The sequence below is a fragment of the Triticum dicoccoides genome, chromosome 3A (assembly GCF_002162155.2).
Source record: "Triticum dicoccoides isolate Atlit2015 ecotype Zavitan chromosome 3A, WEW_v2.0, whole genome shotgun sequence".
Classification (NCBI taxonomy): Eukaryota; Viridiplantae; Streptophyta; class Magnoliopsida; order Poales; family Poaceae; genus Triticum; species Triticum dicoccoides.
Window position 1 is genome coordinate 256,629,376 of NC_041384.1, and position 273 is coordinate 256,629,648.

Consider the following 273-nt stretch of genomic DNA (forward strand, 5'->3'; position numbering starts at 1 on the left):
CCAACGCCTGAACTGGACACTGTAGTCACCTAATATGTGTAGGAGGCTACATTGGATCGGCTTTTCAGATAGGCCTTGAGAGGCAAGGAAAGTAGCTTAACCACCATCATGCAGCAAGGAAAACACATAGAGCGCGAGGGGAAGTAGCAGAGTTCCACTGTTGTCAACGCCTGAACTGGACACTGTAGTCACCTAATATGTGTAGGAGGCTACATTGGATCGGCTTTTCAGATAGGCCTTGAGAGGCAAGGAAAGTAGCTTAACCAGATTACA